Genomic DNA, 26,276 nt, shown 5'->3' with positions numbered 1-26,276 from the left:
GGTTCTTTCCTACCTTATGTCATAGTAATAGGTGCTATTATATTAACCTGAAGGCACTAACTATTGACTTTTTTATAAATGAACTATTAATATTAATGGGGGTTATAACTTTATATTTTTTTTTACTTTTTAAAATTTAAATATATTTTGATCATATTCTTGCCCATCCTCAAGTTCTTCCAACTCATCTTCTTTCTCAGAAAGCAAAGGAAAAATCCAATACTCACACACACACACACACACACACACACACACACACACAAAAAAAAAAAAAAATACTAAAATGCAACAGATACCTGAAACCTAGAAAACAAAATACAACATCCTTCAAATTTTAAGGAAAGAAAAGAAAATAATGAATGAAAGAAAGAAAGAAAGAAGGAAAAAAACACACCAAATTGTAATCAAATAAAAGCACACACACATATCACACACACACACACACACACACACACACACACACACACACACACCCCAAAACAAAACAAACATATGGAGTTGGTTAACTACTCATGAACATGATATCTGCACTGGAGTTGTTGATATACCTAGTGTCATTTCATCGAACAAAACTGATCTTTCCTTCTCCCAACTGATATAAATATCAGTTCTTTTGTTAACCTTTACCCTATTGGCTAAGTTTACATTCATGCATTCATTTTTAAAAACAAATAAAAATATAAGTTAAAACAAAAACTACCACACCAAAGTCAAACAAGACAGACCAAGAGAAGGCTAAGAGACTAAGAAAAGACACAAGAGTCAGAGACCCGCCAGCTTGCATGCACAAGAATCCCATAAAAACACTAATCTAGAAGCCATAATATGTACACAGAGGACCTTGTGCAGACCTCTACAAGCCCTGTGCATACTTCAGTCTCTGTGAATCCAGATGAGCTTCGTTCAGTTGATTCAGAGAACCTCCTTTTCTTGGTGTCCTGTATCCACTCTGGCTTTTACGTTCTTTCTGCTTCCTCCTCCACAGTGTTCCCTGAATTCTGAGGAGAGAGATTTGAATAGAGACATCCCACTTAGGGCTGAGTGTTCCAAGGTCTCACACTTTCTTTATATTATCTGATTGTGGGTATCTATATTTGTTCCCATCTGCTGCCTGAGGAAGCTTCTCTGATGATGGTTGAACAAGGTATTGATCTATGGGTACAGAATATCATTAGGAGTCATTTTATTAGTACATATTTTAGATCACTATTATTTGTTTTTGCCTCAGATCCCAGGGCTATCTAGTCTCAGGTTCTTGGTCACACAAGCAGTATCAGGTATTGGTGAAATTATTTAGGCCACTCCACATAGTTAAAAGGGAGGTTTATTTAGTAGCATAACTTACAAATGAAGGGATAGGTAGGTTGTAGGATCTGGGAAAGACGCAGTGCAATCCAGCGGTGTTCTCTGGAGAACTCTACTCGGTCTACCTCCAGTGTCAAGGGTCCAGAAACTAAGAGAGGGTGGCGCATCCGGATCTCGGGTCTTCAGGGTCCTCTCTTGGCCCTGCCTTGTAGGCATGACAGTTACTGAAGCCTCAGTGGGGGTTGGAACTTCCAGATCAAGGTTGGAATGGCTACCCACTACAATCAGGTATGGGTTCTGTCTCATGGAGTGCACCTTAAGTCAGATCAGTTATTGGTTGGTTATTTCCATGTCCTTTGTGCCAATCTTGTCCTAGTATATCTTGTGGATGGTGTACTATTGTAGATAAAGGGTTTGTGGCTGGCTTGGTGTTTACATTTCTCTTTTGATAGTTTGCAGAATACCTTCCTGTAACAAAGATACTGGAACATAAAAGTGAAGGCTTTCTGTAGGCACCAGACTGATATCTCTGTCAGTGAATTGTGTAGGTCAACAATGAGACCTTTCTGACAATTTGTGCAGAGAAACTCAGTCTTAGTAATGGCCTGGAATGTTTAGAGATTCCGATGGAGTGCCTTTGGCCAATAACTCAATTGCATGTGACCCAATACCTGTACTGGATGCTTCCTTGGGTGACAAGAGATGGACAGTTAGGATTCTGTTTTCTCATTATTTGGTGAGTTTATTTAGATTGCCTCCATATATGTATATATTTTAGGAAGTTTCTACTGAACTAGGTTTCCATATGACCACTCAAATACACCATATTTCATCCCACTACCCATTCTCTCCTTCCCATCCTCACTTGATCCTGCCAATCCAGACATTCCTATTCATCCATAAATATCTATTCCGTTTTTTTTTCTTTCTTAATGAGATGTCTGTTCCCTCTTGTTCTTTACACCTAGCCTCTATTGTTCTATGGAGTGCAGATTGGTTGTCACTGATTAGAAGCTAATATCCACATATAATTGAATGCATACAATATTTGTATTTCTAGGTTTGAGATACCTCACTTAGGATGTTTTTTGCTCTACTTCCTTCATTTGCCTGCAGATTTTATGATGTGATTTATTTTAACTGCTGAGTAATACTCCATTGTTTAAATGTATATTTTCTATATCCATTCTTCTGGGGAGGGACTTCTAGGTTGTTTCCAATTTCTGGCTATTAAGAGAGCGCTGATGAACAAGAATGAACAAGTGTCTCTTTGATAGGATAAAGAATCTTTTGGGAATAAGCCCAAGAGTGCTATAGCTAGATTTCAAAGTAGATCAGTTGCCATCTTCATAAGGAACCACACTGTGATTTCTGCAGTAGCTGTGAGTCTGGACTCATATCAACAATGTATCAATCTTCCTCTTCCTCCATATCCTTGCCAGCATGATCTGTCACTTGTTTAGTTGATCTTAGCTTACACCATTCTGACAGGTATTAGACAAAATTTCAGAATAGTTTTGATTCGCCTTTCCTTGATGGCTAAGGATGTTGGCCATTTCAAGTGTTTCTAAACCATTTGAGTTTACTCTATTAATAATTTTCTGTTAGACCTGCACTCCATATTTTAGTTGGGTTACTTGTATATGTTTTCTTTATATCTAGTTTCTAGATTTCTTTATGTATTTTGGATATTAACCATTTATTGGACGTATAGTTGATAAAAAATCTTTCCCCAGTCTGTAGGCTGTGAATTTGTGTGAATGATGGTGGTTTTTGCTGTACAGAATTTCTCAGTTTCATGAGGTTCCATTTAGTGTTGTTCTTATTGTTGGTGCTAAGGGTACTCTGTTCAGAAAATATTTTCCTGTGTTCAAGGCTGTTCCCTACTTTCACTGCTTTCAGGTTCAGTGTTTCTGGTTTTTATGTTGAGGTCTTCAATCCAATTGGAGTTGAGTTTTTGCAGAGTGATTAAATATAGATCTACTTGGATTCTTCTACATACAGCCACTCAGTTTGACCAGCACCATTTGTTGAAGATGTATCTTTTTCCAGTGTGTATTTCCAGCTTCTTTATTAAAAAAAATCAGTCCATAGATGTATAAATGTGTGTCTGTGTCTTCTATTCAATTCTATTGATCAGTGTGTTTGTTTTTATGCCAATGTCATGCTGTTTTATTACTATAGCTTTAAATTTGGGATAGTGATACTTCAAGCAGTTCTTTCATTTTTCTGGAGTGTTTAGCTATCCTGGTTTCTATGGGTTTCCATATGAGGCTGGAAATTATCCTTTCAAGATCTGAAGAATTGTGTTGGAATTTTGATGGTGATTAATCTGTAGATTGATTCTTGTAAGGTAACCAGTGCTGCTATGTTATTTCCATAGATGCATGAGCATGGGAAATTTTTCACTATTCTGATATCTTATTTAATTTCTTTCTTCAGTGATTTGAAGTTTTAATCACACAAGTATCTCAGTTGCTTGGTAAGAGATACTCCAGAATATTTTACATTTATTTGAAACTTTTGTGAATGATGTTGTTTTCCTTCTTAGACTGTTTGCTATTTGTATATAGGAAGGCTACTGTTAATTTTGTATCCAGGTACATTGCTGAATGTGTTTATCAGAATTTCTAATTTCCTGGTAGAATTCTTCAGGTCACTTATGTTTACTTTGATATTATCTGCAAATAAAGATACTTTGACACTTTTTTCAATTTGTATACCTTGATCAGTTGTCTTATTGTTCTAGCTAAGACTTTAAGGACTATATTAAATAGGTATGGAGAGAGGGAACACCTTGTGTTTTAGATTTCAGTATATTTGCTTTGAGTTTCTCTCCATTAAGTAGATGTTTATTATGGGCTTGCTGTAAATTTCCTTTATAGTACAACTTCACACTTTGTTCATAAAATTAGCCATATTTTTGCTAGTAAAGTAAGGTTTATGGAAGCATGAAAATTGTACATTTTTTGAAAATATTTTTGACATAAATACATCTTTTCATAGAAACATAGCTAATCAGGTTATTTTTTTGTGTACAATCATGTCACATTATATTTGTGTTTTCAACCTTACATTTAGTCCTTCAACAATTTTTTTTAAATCCTATGTCCATAAAATATTTCTGAAACAATATGATTACAGGAAAAAGAAAAAGAAATAAACAGACCAGAACACAAAGAGGAAAGTAAGCAGACAATTCTTCACTTTCAGCTTGCAATCTAAAACCATGAGAAAAAGACAGGAAATCATTATATGTAGTTCTTATCTGTGATTTCACTCTGTGCAATATGAGTCACCTGCAATTACCTGAATCTTAAGTGCAAAATTCAAGAAAGAAAATATTAATTAATTGAAAATTTAAGGTCTAATTTTATGATATTCTGTCCCACTGAAGACGTCATTTATGTTTCTTCCATGTGCCAAGAATATTTGCACATCTCTCCCCATATTAGTCGTTTATTAGCCTTTTTGGTTTTCAGAATTATTGCACAAAACTAGTACTTCTAGGGCTGAGGATGCCTGCTGAGTTGGCATTGCTTAATGCTGGCAAGAGAGACAGAGTTGACTACCACCCTTCTTTTCACTATGGAGATAAGAAGAAAAATGGATACAATGCTTGTTCAAGATAGACCACTCAATTATACTTTCAATTTAAGCATATTATTATATTACTTCATTATTAGCTATTATTGTTAATTTCCTACTGTGCTCTGATTTACTGTGAAGTTAGACATCAAATTCAGAGCCTTGTAATTGCTAGGTAAGCAAAATATCATTGAATTACCTCACCAGTCTCTCTGCACCTAATTATAATGGAAACATTATCATAAAACGTATGTGTAGGGGAAAATATATACAGAATTCAATATTCTTTATAATCCCAAGCATTAACTGAGGTTCTTAGAATGTACTCATGAATAAAGAGAAGACCACTGCAACATACCTTACAATGGTAAGTTTTTTGAAAAAAATATATTAAGCCCAGTTAAGGGCACAGGCCTTAATCAATGTGAAAACCTACTGCTAAAGTTACATACAGCCAAAAGACAGAACTAATCATGTGTACATGAATGAAAGCATGTCTCAGCAGAAAGAGAAGCAAGGACGAGACTTATAGCTAAACAATGTTGAATGCTGCAGGTGGAAGAAAGCTGGTATGGCTGTGGGAAGCATGTGAAGAGAAAGCAGTAGGAGATATGGTCAAAGATTTTGCATAGCAATCAAACCTAGATGCATGAGTAAAATGCAATTTGAGTTGCCTGATAACATTGCACAGTTACTTGGCATCATTTGATACAAAATTGATAAAGAGGTCTAATGACTAGTTAAAATGCCAGTGAAGCCCTGTGAGACATAAAGGGGTACCAGGAGACCACAGGGCCAATCTGGGTGAGAAATCACCTGGATTAGGTACAAGTGGAATGGAATGGTCAGATTCCAGATACACTTTAAAGAAATATCCAATAGGATTTGCTGTTGAAATGGATTTAGGTTATTAAATAAATAAATAAATAAATAAATAAATAAATAAATAGCTACCAAAGTAGAAAGATATAATTTTATAAAGTGGATACCATGTTGGACAGATGTGGTTGAGATGGTGCAATCTAAAGTTCCATTTCAGACACTTTAAGATGCAGGAAATATTAAAATTATTGCTATAACATAGAAACATAGAATTTTGAAATTTGCAAAAGAGGTAGGATAAATAAACTAGTCTCTAATAAGCTATGGCATAGGTTTATATCACTCATTGAATTTGCAGGTAGACCAGGTATGTTTGAAGGGAAGAGGGAAGAAAATAAAATAATAGAGAAAAATAGAACTATCAGAAGGGCTGGAAGAGGACATGGGAGAACTAGGTATCACTGGCTTTGATTTGATAAGGTTGTTCTGAGGGCTTGTAGGTTTAAGGTTTGATCTTCATTCTGACAATTTTGGATTACTTGAATTTTCAAGAGGTAGAACCTGCTAGGCAGTCTTCAACAACCTGTCCTCAGAGAAGCTTAGGAAGTTTTCATGAGATGATGCTGTAGAAGCAATCTTACCCTGTGTGGTAAGAGAATCCTCCTGACGGCAAACTTTGAAGAGCTTAGCTGATGCTCACTCCTTCCTGAAAACTTCCAGAGCCATACGCAAAATACATGCATTTTCTTATACGGTTGCCTGGCTTCATGTATATTGTTCCAGGAATAAAAATAGAATGATATTTCCCCATGAGCAAACGAATACACCAATTGAAGAAGTGACTATATGAAATGGAGAAAGCGAACAGCAAACGCCTACTACGTTGTTTGATGGCACTTATGGAACTGCAGCAGTGAGGTTTTAAAGTGAAATGTTCTTCAGTGAGCTTTCTTCTGAGTTGCAGCAGAGATGTCAAGTCAAGGGATGAGAGGACAAAAGCTGACAGGAAGTCTCTCTTTGTTTTCACTTGCTCATTACCAGTATAGTGGCAGATTAGTGTATTGCAGAAATTGTATAATTAATGCAATTAATTTAATTTCATGTTATTATCATAACTGACTGCCTCATTTTATTTAGTCCTTTACATTTAGAAAGTGATGCTTATAGATAAAATTCAAGGCACTTAATTAGAACTGAAGCTCTCAGTAACTTGGATTATATGGAGTACAGAGGAGAGGAATCAGGCGAGACAAAACAAGAGAAAATAAATAAAGCACTCAGGTATTCTAATCTGACATCAAACATCTCATCTGAACATCAAAAAAATGACAGGGATATTTATTTTATATTTTATTCCAGAGGAAACAAAATGTTTTGTGACCCATTGACTTGTCACATGTCCTAAATTCTAAGATCTTCCCTGTGACTATTTATTATTCACTTTTCATTTATGATGGAATATCACTTATGCACAGATAGTATTGAACTTACAAGTCTAGAAGATTCGTGCATTTCTTCCTCCCATAACTGGAAAGAGAGCAAACTAATAGTTTTCAGTTTAGGCCAAAGCAGAAAATAAACAACATTACACTAGAATTGAATTATCTCAAACTAACAGCAAGAGAAGAAGCCAAAAAAAAAAAAAAAATGAAGATGGGGAAAAATAAACAGTCTTACATACACTGTTATTAAAGTGGGCAGAGGATATTGGCCCCCAAACCACAAACCATATAGAGTCTTTAATAAGTCCTTGAACATTCAGGATAATAGTATGTTGTAGGTAGAGTTTTCCTGCCTGGCCCACAGTCAGGACAAATCTCTCTCACCTGCCAGTCCCACAGACGCTCAGACCCGACCAAGTAAACACAGAGACTTATATTGCTTACAAACTGTATGGCCGTGGCAGGCTTCTTGCTAACTGTTCTTACAGCTTAAATTAATCCATTTCCATTAATCTATACCTTGCCACGTGGCTTGTGGCTTACCGGAGTCTTCACATGCTGTTTCTCATCGTGGCGGCTGGCAGTGTCTCTCTGACTCAGCCTTCCACTTCCCAGCTTTATTCTCCTCCTTGTCCCGCCTACACTTCCTGCCTAGCCAATGGCCAATCAGTATTTTATTTATTGACTAATCAGCAACACATTTGCCATACAGAACATCCCACAGCAGTATGTCTTGTAAAGAATTAATATTTTAAAGTAGAATGGTTATGATTACAATTAAGCCTGGTCCTTAATGAAGGTGCTTCTCACTTCACATAAAAGCAAACCTAACCTAGCTTATCATGAACACCGTATAGTTCAAGAAAGTACTGACCAAAGACCCATCATTTTGAGATATAGCATTGTTCCTCCCACTGGTAACAGTTACTGTGTACTAGCTGCGGACATACCCTAGCTTCCTGCTTAGTACTCCATTTCATTATCACAGCAGCATGCATCACCATCAGCAGGTGGAAGTAAGATTGTGAGTCTTAAAAGCTTACATTGCTCAAAATTACACAGCTTTTAGTAAAAACCAGTGCTTCAAACTGAATTCTGTGTGCAATAGAGAAACCAAGGTACGTCTTCCCTAAACTTTGCTCTGTTTCTAATAGAAGTTCTGTGTATCATTTGGGGAAAAGAAAGAGGCAATATTACCATGCATTTTCACCTTAGTGTCCTTTTCTCTAAAACCAGAGGACTAATTTCCTCTTTTCTTTCTTTCTTTTTTTTTGATATTTGAGAAACTATATATAAAATACCTAACATTGTTCTGGTTTAAATGGTATTGCCAAATAAAATATAGGACATCTGCTTAAAAAGACAAATAAAAAGGAATAACTGTTAATAAAGTAACATCTCATAATTCTTTGCAGAACATTCTTAAACTGAAAACTAAGCATTAATTAAAATTCTGACTGGAAAGTTCCTTACTAAATATTAATAAATTATTTGATATTTCTACTTTGGGAGACATTAGTGGTAGAGTGTTAGTACAGCATGCTGGTGTTTGTGGATTCAATACTTTGTACCACAAAATCATAGATGATAGATAGGTAGAAAAATAGATAGATAGATAGATAGATAGATAGATAGATAGATAGATAGATAGATAAATAGATAGGTGGTAGATAGATAGGAGATAGATGATAGATAGATAGATAGATAGATAGATAGATAGATAGATAGATAGATAGATAGATAGACAGACAGACTGACGACTGACCTAGGACTGATAGACATATAATACATTTAAAAAATGCTTGTGTCAGGTGATAGATAGAACTATTTACTCTCCTTTCTTTTTTTGTTAGTTTGTTTCTTTGTTTGTTGCTGTGCTAAGGTCAAACTTAGGTCACCATATATGTTAGGCAAGTATTCGACCTCCAGCTACATCCTCAAACTTGACCTTCACATTTAGCTGAATGTTTGTTTTGTTTTGGAGTTTTGGCAACTCTGATGAACTCAACTTTAAGCTAATAGCATAGAGAAAACAGAAAATAGTCCCTAGGAGCGAGGGCTTGGTAAAACTGAGTGTCAAAGAAAAAATTAGCAAAGGGTACAGAGATCGGTGAGATAAAGAGAAATACATATCAGGACACTGCAATGGGAATTGTTTCTGACAATGGGATCACCCCAGCGGAGGTTGAAGAACAGGGACTGAAAGGTGACAGAATTCCTCAGTGCTGTTCAGTGTGTTCCAGGAGATTGTCCTAGGGGCTCAGGAGGTCTCAGCATGAATAGTTCAGATTTCCCAGGTGTCTTAGTGAGTAAAGGAAAGAAGGATTAACACTGACGGGCAAAATGATCTGAACTATTAACATTATGAAAGAGAGAATGATTCCCATTCTTTAACTGGAGTTTCTTAAGCTCTCCAAATTGTTGTGAATTTATTTGTTTTGAGAATTTTCTTTTCTACTGGAGAAAAGATAATCCCTTGGAAATGAATGTCTTGTAAGAGTTATTTTAAAAGATGTTTAACCCTGAAGAAAAGAATGAGGGGAAAATGGGAAAACGGAAAGTAGAAACCAAAGTACTTGCAGAATATTCAGACTAACCCCTACTAGAATTTACAAGCGTGGTTTACATTTTTAAACAATCAGTTCCTAAAATAACTACCATAGTGCTCTGTTTACTTAGGAAGTTTGAGCTGTTGGAAAACAAATTATTCAGACCTTGTAGCATAGGGATCCACATACATTTATTAAAAGGAAATAATTGCAGAGATTAAAGAAATCTCATATTGCAAAAATGTGGAAAATTTCAAATTACACAGATCTTGATATTGACTTCTTAATCAATTTGGGGTTCAAATACTCTATTAATTCCTCAGCCTTATAATGAACTATGTGTAAATTAAAACTGCTTAAATTTTATCATAGATAATCATTAGTTATATTCTACTTTTTCCTTTAATTATATTATTTTTCTACCTTTAATGTACTGGAGAGCATATATGTAACAAGTATATGGAATAACATTAAAAATAATTCCTAACTCTTCAATATTAAAATAAAATTCTTTTATTACTCCTTCTTTCAATAGGAACAGAAATTTGCTTTGAAAAAGAAATGAAATTTTATTGCTTTTTATTCTTTCACTTTTCATCCAGTAGATACTTGGATATAAATAAGTGAAACAAAATACTAGAATGAATTGCTTGACCATTATACATCCCTAACCAAGTTTTCCGTGTAACTAATATTCAGTAGCCATTGTTTTTAAAAGAGGGATAACTTTATAGTTTATTGATATGCTACATGAAGTTTTCTCACAGTGACCATACTAGAGAAATAAACATACAAATATATATTTATAAAGGAAAACTAATAAGATAGTGAAAATTAAAAATGTATTTTCACATTTTAGTTAGAAACTGGAGTGTAATCACTTAACCAGGTAGAAAAATAGAAAACAGAATAAAGATGTAATTGTAGCAAAGTGAGGAATACAATGCATTAACCACTTAATACCTGAAATTGTGAAAATTAACCCAGCATAAAAAAGTTATCACAGATACATTCAAGTTGCTTTCAAACTTTGTGGTATCATTAAACAACCATAGGAAACTGATGTAGTATAACTTTGAAACTGTTGTTTAATTCGCTGTAGTCAAACTTTTGCTTATCATGTTTATTTTTTGGAATGATATTTAAAACCATAATCTAGAACAGCTATAACAACACTGGATGTTGAGAACACTCGTGGAGTGGTTGAAAACGGAAAAAAAAATGCAGGTATTAGAGAGCTGTGGAAGTCCCATTACATTTTTTATGGCATCAGGAACACTTCCATTAGTGACAGACAATAGAGAAATCTGGAGGAACTCATCCAGCGTAAATGCTCTGGACCATGAACCATTTGAGTGGCTAATGTTTAGCTCATAGAAGGCAAGCTCCAAAGACGCCGTTCACTGCCCTACTCCCACCTAATTAGGTTAGGTACCCACGGAGATAGGTGGCTTCTCGGTGCTGTGTGAAACAACTGAGGAAGTGAAAATTTTATTTGAACTCTGAAGGGACACTAGCCCACGCGAGCGTGTGGCTCCGGCAGGTCTTGCCCTTCTCCCAATTTCGTTTGCCTTGATAAAAGTCATTAAATGTTCTTCAGAAGCTAGCTCCCAAGCTCTGTTTGCTTATTTGTACACTTCCTCCTCCTGAGGCTGTCTACCAAAGTTCAACTATGACATTAAACTCCAGCAATCAAAAGCACCCTTTCGTTCACCTAATTAACATGCCCAATCAAAATATCCTACTGCATCCTAGCCTAATCTAACACAGACCTCCTCTTTTTCTCTTAAAATTACACCTGCGAGGTCATTGCTGCTCTTTTTCTGCCTGAGTCAGAAAGCAGTCCCTTTTAACATTTCTTCCCCACTTAATAAAAGATCTGTCTGTGAAAACAGGTGTTTGAATGTGGCTTCCTCTGATCAGAGGTCAGGGAACCCCTGCTGTATGGCGATCACCTTCCTTCCAGCTCAGTTCTCAGAAGCTATAGTCTATGGTCACTTGGCTCCGTTGTTTATACTGTGGTGAGGCAAACGCCTCACTCTGGGGAGAAAGTAATGTAACCAAGCCAAGGGACAGAGAGAGGAGGGCCCAGAGAAAAGAATAAACCCTTCAAGACATGTCAATAGTGAGGTAGTTCCTCCAAGTAGTCTCTAGCACCTCCAAATGGTGCTTTAAGCTATGAATGCAAAGCCATCCATGAACAACCTAGTGTGGAGGCTGGAGCCCTCCTCTAAGTAAAGATGCACTGGAAAGTATTTCATACCCTGGGTTTGGGGAAACCTTAAGATGCAAATCCCAATGTGTGCGTGCAACGCAATGCTTCTTGGTATACATTATTTATTAAACACTTTTCATTGTGGGAACTTATGTTAGACAACTAGCTAGATAGAAATTTATAGTGGTGGAAACTCAACAAAAATATGTAAAATCTTTAATTTTCTTAGTTCAATAGTTTTCTGAAATTGTTAATTTTTGAAGAAAACAAAAGATTAATTTTAAAAGAAATAAACACTACTATCATTGAAATTAGAAATACCAATATAAGCCAGGTATAATAATCAATTCCATTTATTTGAACATATGCTATGACTGTTATAATTGCTATAGAATTTTCTCTCATATAATGAGTGATGAATAATTATCATACAGAGAAAATGTCTTACACTGTGTTAGAGTACCAATGGGCCAAGTTAATTTTGTCTTTTGTTTATAGCAAGACTACAAAGATGAGCAGACATTTTCCTAAGCCCTAGTTTTTATTCATTTATTGATTCATATCTGTGTAATATTTTTGTAAGGATAAGATTTCTTATTTTTATATGTACAGCTTTTGAAGAAATTGTATCTCAAACTAAATACCAATGTTCTAAGACTAAATAAAGACCTATAATAGTCATTTTTATTAAATTCAGGTTTCTTTTCCCCAAGATAAAATTCTTTGTCTTTTCTTGAAATTCTGTGTTCACAGTGTGTACAATACACCTGCAGAAACTCTGAACTATTGAAGTGAATACATTGAAAAGAAGTGCTAGAGATGACCAATAATGGAAGAAAGGAAAAAGAGGAAGGGGAAAAGCCAGCTGAACTTACCAAATTTTCAGTCCTGAAAATTTTCAGAATAAATTTTCTCAAAAATATTGTTTATACATGCACACACACTCACCCTTAAATTGGTCAAGGTTGAATTACTAGACATGACAGGAAAACTACTTCTCCCCTGATTCTGCTACATCACTGAGATCTTTTTACTCTAGATATCAGAGTTTTCACTGCTACTTTTAGTCTGTACTGCGGAAAGGATCACATCCAGGTCCTCTGCAAGAGCAAGTGTTCTTAACTCTTGAGTCATCTTCCCAGCACCATCAACAGGGTTTAGAACAGCTAAAACTCATTTTAATGTATTCAAATACTTTTGTCCTACACATAGAGATGACTCCAATATATTTCTTATTAGACAAATAAGTTTTAGGAACTTATTTGTGACACCAAGGTGGCTTTTATTATGAGAGACTGAAGGATAAAATTATGTGTGCTATGTGCAAAATTGGGCACCGCAGTGCAACAGTTTAATTCAAGAAGCGTAGGCTTTCTTATGAATGCACAAAATATACCAGATACTGGATGGTTTGAATGACCACCTGAAACCGAATAACCTTACGCAGTCTTGTGTTTACTTTATTTTGTCACCTTGCAGTTCAATTACTAAAAATGAAAATTATTAACAAAGTTCTAGTCTCCATTCTTCCATCACTGGAAAATGAAAGTAAAAAAAAAATGACTTTTTAAGGAAAATAGTTATTTTAGAATTAGAGGATTTTATTCCACTTATTTGCCATATGAACTCAGTGACGTGGCATTATTTATAGTTGCTTCTTTAAATTACAGAGTTCTACCCATGTTATTCTTCCCTTCCTAATGAAATGATGGAATTTTGCCTAATCAATCAATTCTAAGATTGAAAGGACCCATTTTGGTAATTACAAGGATCAGAACAGTATTTCCTCCATTTTGACTATTATTCAAACATATTAAAATGAACTACATAATTATTATAATAAAGATGCAATTATATCATTATTTGGGCATCTGGTTCTAATGCCTTTTGTTTTATCCAACATGAACACAAATACATTCATAAAGCAGCTTTGTATTAAATTTTATGTCGCATGTGCATAGTACTTTATAATTTAATTAATTTAGCAAATATTTATGTAGTATTAGTTATAAGTCATGTACTTGGCTGCATGGCATGCTGTGTGCATAAACACAGTAGTGAATAAGCATTTGCCAGTATACTGAGGGTTGTTCTGTGGATAACTACAGAAATGTGGGGAAAACACCGAGCAACTAGTCCTGGAATTGTCCATCAACCTAGTCCTGGAAGCTGCAAGAACCTTTATCAAGGAGAACAAAGGAAAATACCTCTGAAGAGGAAACTGTACATGCAAAGTCATGAGGTGATTTGAAAGATAGAGGAAGAAAACACTGTAAAGCAGGAATGTGGAAAAACTAACCTGGAGAATTATAAAGAAAGCAGATCATGGATTTATGTTTTGCTAGTTTAGGATTGCCTATCAAGGGTGCCATTTAGAAGCGATTTTTTTTATTAGTTACTGTCAAGAAGAAATGATGACACATTTCAGTTGTAGAACAGATACAAATCATTTTGTCTGCCAAAGAGGAAGAGACACCCAGTAAGGTAAGAGGGGCGGTGACAAAGATATGTGTTGCCTGACCCAGGACAACAATAATGGTCTACAGTGAAGGGTATACCGAGAGTGCAATGGCAAAGCAAGCATGTCTGGAGAGCCTCAGTGAATGCAGTCTGTGGGCCTTATGTGTTCCTTAGGTAACCGTGGAGACAGTGAGAGGAAAGGGGGACCAGTGAGTGTTATTTAGAATCTGATTTAGCAAGTCAATGTATTTTACTGACTTAGGAAAATCTGGAGCACTGAACAACTGAACAGGAAGCAAAGTGACATCATCATCATCATTATCATCATCATCATCACCATCACAATAATAATAATAATAATAGTAATAATGATAATAATAAGGCATGTATATTTGAAGGCAATGAAAATAAGTTCCTCAAAAACAAATTTAAAATATTGACAGTGTAAAGACTGTAAACACAGCTTGTAGATTCATTGATTAGGTCATGTCTGCCAATTTGGCTAGCTGTATTTTAGATTTTGGCAACTCCTATGATGAGAAATATCTGTCCATTTGCACATAGGTACATGAATGCACAAACTTCATATCACCTATGTGCCACAAGAAATGTGATAAAGAAAAATAAAAAAATGAAAATATATGCATGTTGACTTAATAATCTATACTAAATTTTGAACTAGTCAGAATTTTCTAAACTTTCAAAAACCTTCATGTATTCCCTCTAGGAACGATTCCCAGTGTAACAGGAAAAATTCACTGTCGCTAAACCTTTTAAATATTTTCTTACTCCTCAGTTTTACCCACGCTGGCTGTTCCTGAAGGCTCTTTCACTTTCTGCTAGCTATCTTTATTCCTTTACTTGTACATGATGTCATGACCACATATGTCTGAAGGCTTATTCCCATTCCTAAAACATCATCCTTGTTTTTCTTTAACTTTGTGTGACTGCACCACTGAGTTCTCCACATCATATCAATTGCAGAATGCTACTACCCAGCATCCTTCTCTTTGCTATACCCCAAAGGCATGTAGGAACTTCAAATCATTTCAGAGTTTATGCAATAAACTATCCAAAGCTTGAGTTTTTTTTTCAATCATTTCTCATCAAGGAATCACAATAGAAAGAAACCTGAATATGTAATCACTGATTATACACACACACACACACACACACACACACACACACACACACACACACACACCACACATATGCACACAGATGCAGGGCAGGGGGAGATACAGACATAGAGAAATGGTGGAGGGGGCAATAAATTTTAATGTTTCTCTCATATTAAATGTTCCTAATCAATCCAACTTGTTATCTTTTCTAAAGAATATCAGTACCCTCTTTTTACAGATCAAACATTCTTCCTCAAGTCACATTTTTAATTAACATGCTTCTTATACTAAAGACATAACAGACTGGAATGATGGTGATGTGATTGTGAGTGCTTGTTTCCTGGTAATAGAACCTGAGTTCCATCCCAGTACTCAAGTGAGATTGCTCAAACCTGTAACTCAAGTCCCAGTGCTCTCTATTGTCCTCCTCATTCACTTCACACACAGACACACACAGACACACACAGACACACACACACACACACACACACACACACACACACGACTACTCAAAGACAAAACAATAAGCAAACATTAACAAACAAAACACCTAGGAATCAACTACTTCATCAAACCAACCAACCCACAATTATTATCCAGAACCAGGCATGGTGTACAGACCTACAATTCTAGAGCTTGGGAGGTGAAGGCAGGAAGAACAGAAGTTCGAGATCATCCCCAGCTGCATAGATAATTTGAAGCCAGTGTATTCTACAGGAAAACCTGTCTCAAAACAAAACAAACAAAAAGGATGCACAAATCTCTACATCCCTCCAGGTATCAGGTTTGCCTGACCTGTTCTTTTCCCTCCATATCTACATTCATGTAAGATTCTACGGAGCCCCATTCCCTATGACTATATTAAAACTTTATATTTTTTCTAGTTCCCCATTTCTTCTTTCTTCTTGACAGTAAAACTTGAAAATTAAATACCTCTCTCCATTACCTATATTTTTCTTCTTGTTCTGCATTTTAACTAGTCCACTAACCCAGTCACCTCATGTTACACACTCTCATAGTACCAGGGTCATTTCTACATTGCCAATCATTTGATGGTTCTCAGTTACCTTAGTTGTCCACTTTCTTGGCTATCACCAGTGTTCATTCCTGGCTCACTCACTTACTGAATCATTTTCTGCAGAGTAGTCCAGAGACCATCCCAAACCACCAAACTTCCCTTTCCCTTTGTTTAAATTTCCATTACTAGGCTGGATGGGTAGCTCAGTGGGTAGGGAATTTGTTGCTCCTCCAGAGGACCCGAGTTTGATTCTCAGTATCACAACATAATCACCTCTAACTCCAGTGCCAGGGGGTCTGATTTCTTCTTCTGCACTCTGTGGGAACCTGCACTCAGATATGTACAAACATGCTCTCTGACACACACACACACACACACATGAACATACACACACACACACACACACACACACAAACACAACACACACTTTAAAATAAAAAGAAGTATCTGAAAATTTTTCCTTTACTATTCTCGCCTTCTTCTCATCTCTAAAATATACAAAGCCAAGTTTATTCCATAGACATTTTCCTTGTTATTTATTTCCATGTTTATCTCCTAGGAAATATAATTTCATTTCACTATTCTTAATGTAAGCACTGATGATATCCACTGTTACAGCCACAGCTTGAATTTCTTTCTGAAACCCTAGGAGTAATGCACAAATTCCCTTAGACGTTTTTAATAAACATGTCAGACTTTATATATCTAACACATACTTTTAATAACCTCTTTACCGAGTTCCTATTCTCAGAAGCAACTCCATTCTTTCCCTGGCTTATGCATAAGCAAAACAAGGGCCAGCGAGAAGGCTCATTGTGTAGAGGCTCCAGATACCGAGCCTGATGACCTAAGTCCAATATCTGGGATTCACAGGGTGACATAATATAACTAACTACCACAAGTTTTCTACTGAGCTACACATACACACACACACACACACACACACACACACACACACACACACACACACATTAAAACAAATAAAAACAAAACCACAGCAAAAAAAAAAAAATAGAATGAGCATTGATGATCAAATTTATCTATTTCCACAGCAAGGTTTTCAATAAATTCTGCCCAGCTGACTTTTCAAAATACAGTTCATCTAAATCCTGTCCAAAACAGTATGCTTATAGTTGTGGTATTCACTGGATAACATATAGTACTGCCTGGTTGTTACACAAATTTAAGAGGTAACTATAGAGTTGATTAGATGTGGCAATGTTGCCGATCTAAGTAGGAATAATGCTCTGATTTTAGGAGATATATGCTGAATTGTTTAATAATATAGCATTAGGTTTTCTTAATATAGCATGAAAGAAATGCAATAAGTTTCAAAACTTTACTGCAACTTTCTACGTTGTTAATATTTATATTCCCAAGTCCTGGAGACATAGGTGACTTAGAGGTTAAGACATTTGCTGCTCTTGAAGACGACTAGAGTTCAGTTACTAGCACACATATTGTGTGCTTCCCAATGGCCTATAATGCCAGCTACAGGGAATCGAGTGCCCTACTCTAGCCTCTAAAAGCACCTCTTCACATGTGTGCATACCCTGACATGCAGACACACACACAGATACATAGATAAATCTTTAAAAAATATTTCCTGTTTCTTTGCTTTCTCTTGTTACTTATTAGTTGATCTTCTCCATAATCATTTTCTTTCACATTAGGTAAGCAAAATGTTTATCTTGCCCATAGCTCTAATAGTCCTTATAAAATTCTTATGTCTATAATAAGTAGTCAAAGAGTGGTTGTTGAAATATAATAAAGAATTGGGCAGATTCTGATTTCCTCACTCTTCTCAGAGCTTCCTTTTCAGATCTTTCCCAGGCTCATTTATAGTGTTCTCTATTAAATAATCTTCTTTATAGCCATGTCATAAAACATCATATGTAAACTCATAAATTTATTCATTGCTTTGTAAATGTCTCATTTACTAGTGGCTTAAAACCAAATATTTGCTGTGATTTAATCTTTTCCTATAATATATCAGCAAATGTTATCAGGTCTGCCTCCAAAATGCATAACAAAATAATCTAGACCCCACTCTGTTCACAGTCACATGCCTGATTTAAGGCAGCCTAGAATTTTGTCTGATACACTGCAATAGTCAGTCACCCTCTCTTTTCTCATTCTTGCCACTCAGTAGGTTAGCCTCCTCATGGTTATAGGAGTGATATTTTCAAATGTAAACCGAATCTTATCACTTCCTATGTAATAATTTTCCTGTGACATTTCACTTTGTGTATAATAAAGTTCAAATTATTTTCACTGACTAATAAATTTCTGTATGACTTTGTTTGGGACATTTTGTTCCTTTGTTCATCATATTCCTGTCATCTTAGCCCCTTATATCACTAAGTGAAAATTAAAATATGTAGGTGCTGAGAAGGTGAATCAGTCTTGTAAGTTCAATTTTAACAACAGTCTTGTTGCAAAGCCTATGATTTTGAACAGTGTGTCCCACAGTCTCTCACACCCAGGTGGCAATATGACATGAAGAAGGGGGTGCATGCATAGATAACATTGAAGGTCATAGCATATGTTTCGTAGTAAACAGAATATTAAGGGTGTATCAATAGTGTGGAAGAAAACAGCTGAATGTAATAGCTATAAGTTCATGACTAGAGCCTATCCAAGTGTTTCACATGAAATACTGTGGAGTTGTGTGAAGTCCCACCAAAGGATAATTAAAACCAAACATGATAAGCTTTTCAAGAGAGTGGATATAAAAGAAAAGAAATAATTGTGATATGACTGTTCATTACAACACTTAAACACCAATGTCTTATTTGTGGAACACACTGGAACAGAATATGTGACAGTGATTTTGAATAACATTTATGTTCCTTGAAATCTCCAGTTAATCATACACAGTTTTAAATACCTGCAATGGGTTTACTCCTCAGTATCTATCACAACAGTAAGTGAATAAATACAAAATTCTGGAACTAAGTCAGTCAGAAATTGCTGTGTGGCTGTTGGTTGCCACTTCCTTCTCATTCATATGTTCTTCTCCATTGAGATTATTCAGTAGCAAAATCACGTGTACAGGGTTGGTTTGCAAGGAGAACAGTTCAGCAATTTGGCAAAACAGCACGAGAAGAGATTCAAAGAACTCAGCTAGCAGAGTGCGCAGTGGGTTTTCATACATTCAGTAAGGGAGCAAAATGCAAAAATCACTTCATCAGTTTTGGACAAGATGTCAGGGTTACTTACTTACCTTATTTGGGCATAGTCTTTTCAGTCAGACCCCGGCAAAGTCTAAGAATTAGGTGTTGTTGTAACAAAAGTAGTAGATCCCTAGTTTATTTACCTACTGAATTAGATTGTTGTTTCTTTTTGTTTTTTGTTTGTTTGTTTGTTTGTTTGTACAGAAGTACAGAAATAGCTTTAGAATAATGGTCATCTTCATAAGAAGTAGAAATATAATCAAAATGGGTTTTTAATTACATAACCCAAAGTGATTAACAACATGGTATAAAACAATGGAAGCAGTTAAAAGGAGCATTTATTTATATTTAATATTTTAATTAAAATCTACCATGTAGATTCCTGTATAAGGCACAGAAAAAATGAGAGGATTTAATAGTAGAGGCATATGTGGAGAAATGAGCTTCATAAAATGTAAATGAAATGATGTATATAACTCAATAAACTTTCAACATAGCAATACTTGTATTTTGGTAACTTTTAATCCCAGTAGTATTGAAATCATTCACACTAGGTATAGAAGATCTAAGCACACATTTATGTATGCATTTCTTGCTCCCATTTCCATCTCCAATTTTATTGATATTGTATTATACTCCATTGGAAAAAGCAGGAATAGCATGAAATTAGACAAAGAAAACACTTCATTTTAAAAGCCACGATTACAAAATTTGCCAAGTATACTAAACTCTTGTCTGCTTCCCTATAAAGTCTACCTCACATGTTAATTCTGAAAATGTGTCTTGGTATCACTAAGGATGCATGCAGATATGGGTATATGAATGAATGTCTGCAAGCAATTGTTACCATGTATGTAGATGTTATGGATGATAGTCATGGTCATTTAAACTGTTGTGGTCTCCCACTTCTTTATGTTCATCATTATAATGCACATTTATTAAATATTTGGAAGTTCATATACAGCTCTAAATATTTGGCAAATAAAATACAAATACATTTCTTCTTTGTAACTGCTCTAAAATCATTAATATCTCTTATTTTATGAATAAAACTATTGATTAATAGATAATTTAGTTAAATTTAAAAGTATGTACAATAAATATAACTTGACATAAATACTGTTTCAACTCAGTTAAAAACTGCATCTAAGCTATGGTATCATAAAGTAACACACCAGGGCTTGGGGAAATGGCTAGGTTGTTTGGAGCACTGGCTGCTCTTGCAGAGGACCCAAGGTCAGTTCCTAGCACTCACACAGTGACTCACAATCATCTCTAACTCCAGCTCCATAGGGGCCAATACCTTCTTCTGACTTTCATGAGCATGTCACACACACATAACATGCAAGTAAAATATTCATACACATAAAATAAATAATTCTTTAAGAAGGAAAATACTAGCTCTTATTTAATTAGAATGAAACAAACAATAGATGCATATGCTGTTAGGAGAAATTCATTTTCTAAAGCTCTGACTCCAATATCATAAACTCTTCCACTCCTTAGAATAAAAGGTAATTTAAGTTTTCCAATGAAAAAATACTCTTTATTTATATTTTATGACTCATGTTTTATTCATGTCTCATCATCCTGTTTAGAATATGTTGGAGATTGCCTGGTTGCAACAATATTTATATAGACTTAATCATAAAACAATAAAAAATTTAATTGCAAATATGTTTTTTTCCTTTGCCATTTCCCCATATAATTTTGCATAAGATTCATGACTGGTTTTTAAGATACACTGTCTTTAATTCAGTAAGTTATCAAATAATACTTTTATAAAAGCATTATACTTGTTATTTCTATGATATATTTGTCTTGAACTAACAAAAAAAGTACTGTGGTAATTTTATTTCACAATAAACATGTGAGTTAGACTTTATTAGGTAACTTGAATTACCAAGTTACTCAGAAATCAACTGAACACAGTATCTAAAGACCCTGGGAGGGGCTGTCTGAGCTGTATTTAGCATCTATGAGAAAGCAAGTCCAGTGTGTTCATCTTCTCATGTTTCAGTTGAGCAGTCAGAAAGCTGTAGCCAAAGTCAGTAGCAAAGATGAAATCTTTTCAGTGTTCTCTTCTTATGAGGCATGTGATTATTGCTTACTACTGAGTAGCTTTTTCTAAATGTAAGATAGCTGGTTGTGCTGCTTATATAGCGGTTGGGGATGAAGATCTGTAACAATTATGTCATCAATGACAAATTGGACATATTTTTCAGGGCCCAAGGGAGAGAGATAGTGAAGGAGTTTGAACCTAATTATAAATAATATTATATATTTATATATCATTTGCTGTTAGGAAAAATACAAAAAACACTAAAAAACTACAAACCTTCAATGCATAAAATTTTATATGTGTATAAACACACAATGAATGCATTTGGCAATGGTTAGAGCCATTCTGTCAACTGACATACATCTCATTATAGACAGTGAGCTAACTAAAGCTAGAAACATTTATGATAATATTGCAAAGATAATAAAACATTGAGTAGTATATATAGCCATCTTAATTCAAGGATACAGCTAATGTGTTGAAAAGGTTTAATACTTATTTTTGAGCAAAAATACTGTTCATCTCACAAAAAGAGAAAATAAAAAGTTATAGTCAGAAAGAGTTAAATAATCTAAACACCAAGCCTTTGATTTTTGAAATATTTAGAATATATGCTAATCTAAATCTAAAATGGGATGTGAAAGTTCCATAAGGATATGATACAAACTAATTAATTTTTGGTAAACTAATTAGCATTACTTAATCAATATGTTAATTACCAGTAGAATAGAAAAATAATTTTAAAATGACATGGTATTCTATAAAGAATGCATACAGTAAGTTCTCTAAAACTAAAATTGGTACCTATGAACCACATCAATAACCAGGATGCCATGAAGACACTAAGGGTGCTATACTGGCATGCATAAACAGGTGGTTACCAGTAGCTCTGTAATTGAACTTAAGATACTCTCAACAAGAGGGAAATTATGCCTGGTACTGGAAACCTAGATAACTTCTCAGTGCAATTCATGGTTATTAGAGGAGAGTCTATAGCCACAAATTTACTACACCAGCATAATTCCTAACAACAATCTATAAACTTTTGTTTTTGTACCCACATACAAATGTAGTCTTCACCCTTATCGAGAAAACTTCTCTTTGCAACAAATGAAGACCTCTACATAAAACCACAACCAATCAAAAGTAAGAGTTGTGAAGCCCATTCCCCATGGATACATCTACAAAATAATCTGACACCAAAGGTTCAGGGGACATTGCAGAAGAGGGGGCAGAGATTTAGGGATTTTGCTGTGAGATTGTGTCTCCGAGTAATGTAAGAAGCTACATCCATAAAGTCTCACCAACATGACCGCACAAATGTGAGCTGAACAAGGATGAAATTAATGGACACGTCAAAATGGATAAGAAAAAGTCTTTGAGCCTCAATCATACACAAAGAACTATAGGACCTGAGGAAATCTGGGAGTGAGAGAGGTGGTCTTCCCCAGAGATGAGTATGCCAGCTGTTTGTCCAGTGCCAAAAGGTCAGCCTTGAAAACACACATATGAATAAGATTTTAAGGACAGAATATAACACAAGCACACACACACACACACACACACACACACACACACACACACACACCACATACACTCATGCAATAACAATTAGTGAAAAAATAGTCCAGCCCGTGAACTTGAAGGAGAAGAGAGAGAGGTATTTTGGAGGGCTTGAAGAGAGGCAAGAAGAAAGGGAGAGGTTCTGTCATTACATTACAATCTCAAAAATGAAAAATAAATTATTTTATGAAAATCCATGGACAAATTTCTAAGATATAAAAGAATTCAAATTTAGATGTTGAAGTACACAATTCTTATATACTTAAACACTTTTGATGTAGATCTCACATGTCCTCAAAGTACATCTTATTCAGCAGAAATGTCAGTTTTTTGAGAGAAAAATAATTAGTATTTTCCTTCTCATAAATGGGGTGTAAATGTTAGGTTTCTGTAATGTATAAATAATTTATAGTGTTTTTATTATTATCTGCATTTATTCCATGTGTGTGTGTGCATGCATGCACGCTTTAATGCACATGCCATTGTGAGCATGTGGAGGTCAGAGGACAACTTGCAGAAGTAGACTCTCTCTTCTCACCATATGTTTTTGTGATGGAACTCAGGTTTTTAGGCTTAGTTGGAAACACTTTTATCTCCTTGCTGGTTCATGATGTTATTTAGTATAATCCAATGACTTTGAGGTTCTGTTCAAAACAATAAATCTCATGGCTTATTTGCTTACACAAGTACTCTGGTCAATAAAATTTGTGTGAGACAGACTTCTATTAAGCATTAACTGTTCTAGGACACAGGAGCAAACAAAACGTAATAGCTGCTTTTGCCCCATTTACAGCTAGAAAAGTTGAGACAAATATAATGACCTCTCACTAGTTAAAATACACACACCATACACACAGGCAACACACAAACACATGCACACACATACACACACACACTCAAGGTAAAGAAAGAAAGGAAGAAAAGAAGGAAGGAAGAAGAGAGGGAGGGAAGGAATGAAGAAAGGAAGGAGAAGAAAAAAACAAAAACAACAAATTTTTTTTGGTTTCAAAATAAATGATACGGCATGCCCAAATTACCATTTAAAGCATAATTTGGTTTGGGTCTCTCTTGGGAACATTCAGTTTCCCAAAACACTTCTGACTGTTCCAGCATCCCTTTGGAATGGAGATCTCCCAACTTTAGATCAAAGTTACCAGGACGTTTTCTTGGCATTTCCTCAGCTTGTTCCTGACACCGCAGTCACTTTTATGGCACAGACCAGAACATATAGACATGGGGAACAGAGTTGAAAGAACTCAGCAGACTCTGAAGAGGAGCCAGTTTCAAGCTGGCCCTTGTTTTCTTATCTAAATTCCATGCAAAGTTGCCCCTTTTATTTAATTAGTGCTCTGCTCTATTAAGTGAAAGGGCATTAGACCGTTGCAGATCACTGGGCTGGAGTTCCTTTGGAGGCATATGATTGCATCCAAATGGTGACTTTTGCTTTGCTGTCACTGAAAAACTTTGGTGGACACTAAAGTAGCTAATAAATCTGGATGCACTTGCCAATTTAATGAAAAGGGAAGCATCTTGTGAAGGAGAACCTGAATGTTGGAGAGAAATTGGAAGGGAAGGGAAGGGGAGGGGAGAGGAGGGGAGGGGAGGGAAAAGAAGGGAAGGGAAAGAAAGAAGGAAAGGGGGAGGGACGCAAAGATGGAAGGAGAGAAGAAAGGAAAGAAGGATTTTGCTTGTCTTCCAATTGATCTAGTATTCAACCCAGTTCATTTATCTGGAGAATTTGTGGGGGCTAAACTGCCTGACACTCCGTTTTTAACTCCCTAGCTAATAAAACAAACCCTTCTGTCAAAACACTGTGGAGGAAAGAACAAAAACGATAATTTCCAGACCAAGCGCTGTGTGTAACCATCATAGCAACAGTACAGGAAAGAATATTTTTAGACACCAAAGGTAACCATTAGTAAATTTCAGAATTACAAGCTGGTAAGGTTTTACGTAACTATTATTTTCGTTTGAGAAATGAGGTTGTTGACTAGAAAAACAACATGTAATGTTTAACTAAGAAAGAAACTAACAGAGTAATGAATTTAGGTAATTGTTTTTCAATAATTATCTCTCTCATCCCCAAAATTTGTAATAGACATACCAGGATATGTAAAGGCAAAAATAATTAAAATGAGCTCAGTGTTGATTGATAATTCTATTAATTATAACCTATGTTGCCAATAACAGAGTTTGATGTACATATTTCTATGAACTATAATTTATTCTGCCAGTTTTTCACTTGCCAAAATTCCCATGAACCAGTGCATTATTATGAAATCTAGTTATTGTTTTATTACTAATCATCTTGCGGTTCTTACACCAAGAAGGAAATATTTCCAGTCATTAATCCTTCTCTAAAATATAGTGAGTCAAGATGGTAGATGTAATTGGGCATTGGAAAACTGAAATAAAGTTTCCATGTAAAAACAAGGTTAGGAACTTGAGTCGTAGCTTAGACAAGAAAGGCACCTGAAGAAAAATTTACAAGAATGAGTTTAATCCCTGGACCAAAGCGGTGGAAGGAAATACATGACTCCAATAAGCTACCCTCTGATATCCACACACTGTGGCATGACACACACCAATACATAAATGAATAAATAAGCAAATAAATGCCATTAAGATTAGTTTAAAAGAGTGGATCAAAACATACATATGACATAGGACACAATGTATTGTATCACATAAATAATGCAGATATCAATACATAATTTGAAGACTTCAACTAATTTTAGAATAGTAACATTTCTAACACATTCCTCAAACACCAACAATAAAGAGGTATTTTCTTTCCATTTTCTAAAAATATTTTATGTTTTATGAATGATGCTGAATGTACTAAAAATATAGCCAAAGTTTTGCAACTGATTTACTCAGTTCTCATGGCAAAAAGCCTTTGGTAGATTGATATTGTGTGCCTAGGCACGTGATGGGCATTGAGCATACACAAAT

At 35.3% G+C, this 26,276-nt stretch overlaps 1 protein-coding gene and 1 long non-coding RNA gene across 3 annotated transcripts in view; one reads left to right on the top strand and one right to left on the bottom strand.

Moving 5' to 3' along the window:
* LOC128105778 (uncharacterized) overlaps nucleotides 1-26,276 on the bottom strand; it is a 159,215-nt gene that overhangs the window by 58,635 nt on the left and 74,304 nt on the right. Inside the window, exon 4 of one of the 2 annotated variants that reach the window (XR_008216492.1) lies at nucleotides 296-998. The exons of the other annotated variant lie outside the window; for it this stretch is intronic. This is a non-coding gene — a long non-coding RNA (uncharacterized LOC128105778). Of the gene's footprint in view, nucleotides 1-295; nucleotides 999-26,276 lie in introns of those variants that run through there. 2 annotated transcript variants of the gene reach the window in all.
* Bche (butyrylcholinesterase) overlaps nucleotides 1-26,276 on the top strand; it is an 81,284-nt gene that overhangs the window by 33,846 nt on the left and 21,162 nt on the right. The window lies entirely within an intron of this gene.

Source organism: Peromyscus californicus, unplaced genomic scaffold (assembly GCF_007827085.1).
Source record: "Peromyscus californicus insignis strain IS unplaced genomic scaffold, ASM782708v3 Scaffold_9__1_contigs__length_137607984, whole genome shotgun sequence".
Lineage (NCBI taxonomy): Eukaryota > Metazoa > Chordata > Mammalia > Rodentia > Cricetidae > Peromyscus > Peromyscus californicus.
The sequence above is the reverse complement of the archived record's forward strand: the minus strand, read 5'-3'. Positions and strand labels throughout refer to the sequence as shown.